The sequence below is a fragment of the Pteropus vampyrus genome, unplaced genomic scaffold, assembly GCF_000151845.1.
Source record: "Pteropus vampyrus isolate Shadow unplaced genomic scaffold, Pvam_2.0 Scaffold19, whole genome shotgun sequence".
NCBI classification, from domain to species: Eukaryota; Metazoa; Chordata; class Mammalia; order Chiroptera; family Pteropodidae; genus Pteropus; species Pteropus vampyrus.
In genome coordinates this window covers 5040974-5043217 of record NW_011888800.1, presented here as the reverse complement: position 1 = coordinate 5043217, position 2244 = coordinate 5040974, and positions in this window count along the sequence as shown.

Below are 2244 nucleotides of genomic sequence, written 5' to 3'. Positions count from 1 at the left end.
AAGAAGTGAGATGTCTAGCAGGGTCAATCCCAAGTGGCCCAGTCTCCAGGAAGTGACCCCTTCAATGTCAGAGTTCACACTCCAGTACCAGTCGAGGCAGGAATGAGTAGATCTGGCTACTAGAATGAGTGACCAGCTGGGAAGAATATGGGAGCCAAGAAGGTTCAGTGGGTTCACCCTTGAAGCTGGCAGTCATTTGGACTGAGGCATGGTAGGAGCAAAATGATGGTAGGTGGAAGCAGCCAGGAAAAAGGTAGAAGCTGGGACTGTAAAGGGCATGAGAGGCCGAATTTAGCCTCGCGCTGGAGGCTGCTCCATCTGCCATTCTTTTCCTTAATTTACTTGTAGGTGTTTCTTCTGTCAAGATTAAAAGCACTAATTATAGCTCTTGACAGATTTACATGCTTTTGTTTTTTCTACAGAGAGGCGGTAACCCTGAGTCTGTCTCAACCATTATGTCTTATTTTCAACATGGCATGTATGGCTGTGCTGATATTTTATTTATATTTGCTTCCTTACTGAGTCTTCCCATCTCCCTACACTGGAATGTTCTCTCCATGGAAGAGGAATTGTGACACTTCCCACTATGTCCTTAGTGCGTAGCACAGCGCCTGACACATAAATGGCTGTTAACAAAAGTTGGATGAGTGGTTTGATACCTTTTGTACTCATACGTTCTGAACGAGAGCTGCTTTAGTGCAGTTTGAGTCAGTGGTACTCTCCTTGGTACTCTCCTTATACAATGGACATATGACATGCTTTCTTAGAATTTGAAACTACTTTCTTCTCTTTGGCTCTATATTTATTAGTTACTGGTTTTTGTAATGATCCAAACAATCCTCTGCTGATGACCTGTTTCCAGAGACAATGATGACCTAGCAGAAGTGTTTTCTCCTGAGCTTCTGTGTGGAATGAAGGCTTCAATGACACTCACATTGGCGCTTCCTCTGCTGGGTGAATTTTTACCTCTTTCAGAGGCAGAGAACATGATGGGCCTGGGCTCAGACTTCCTAGGTTCAGTTCTGGCTCTACTTCTTACTGGGTGATGGCTTGACTTCTCTTTTCAGTTCCATCACCTATAACGTGATAACAACAATACCTATTTCTAGGTTTGATTGTGGAGATTAAATGAGTTAATATGTGTAAAGTACTGGACTAGAGAAAGCACTACATATGCATTAGCTATTATTATTATTAATGTGACAATTATGGAAAATATAGGCTATGTAATAAAAGTCGTTGTACTTATGATTGTTTTATATCGAAAAAATTTTCATGATGCCCTACACTGCCATTTATGTGTATTTGCTTTGTAGCTTTTATGTCACTGGGAAAAAAAATAATTAAACAGAAACAACTTTAGAGCTGCTATAGCCAGGAAAGCTATTTAATTGCATTACCTAAAAAAAATTTTTTTAACTCATGGTGTTTCTTTTTGCTTAGTAGAAGAAAACTCTTTTCCCAATGACTCACATCCTTGTATGACCTCCTCCCTTGAGTGTAGATGGGATCTGTGACTTAACTTGTAAGCGTTAGAAAATGACAAATGTGAAGGAATTTTGCAAATATAATTAAGGTCCTACATCAGTTGATTTTAAGTTAAAAGGGAGATTACATGGCTGGACCTGTAATCAGGTAATAGTCCTTAAAATAGGGACTGGAGCCTCATCTGAGATGAGAGACTCTCTTCTGTTGGCCTTGAAGAAGCAAGAGGCTGTGAGTTCCACAGCTGTGAGAAAATAAATTCCGCCTTTCTTTGTTCCAGGCTGAGGGAGTGTGAAAGTGATTTTCCCCTAGTTCAGCCTCTGATGAGAATGTAGCACAGCTGAGGAGGAGGGTCGTCAGCAGCATTAGCCATGTTCAGACTCTTGATCAGTAGAAAATGAGACCATATGTGTGTGTTGTTTTAAGCCTCTACGTTTGTGGTCATTTGTGATGCACCAATAAAAACTAGTACAAAAAAATGCCGATTATTTGATACAACATATCAAATAATATTCCTTGAGAAAAGCATGATACATATTTTTATCTTTTTCTAATACTTATTAAAATTTCAGGAAAGTGTAAAAATGAAGGTGAAAACTATATATTTCCTAAAATGTCACCTCTGGCTTAATCTCATCAATAGTGAGTTAACCCTGCAGAGAGTAGAAGTATAAAGTAAATTATATACTTAATTATACCACTGTATGCAGAGAGAAAAAAAGAAAAGAAAAGAAATATGAATAATGATTTTTAAAAACC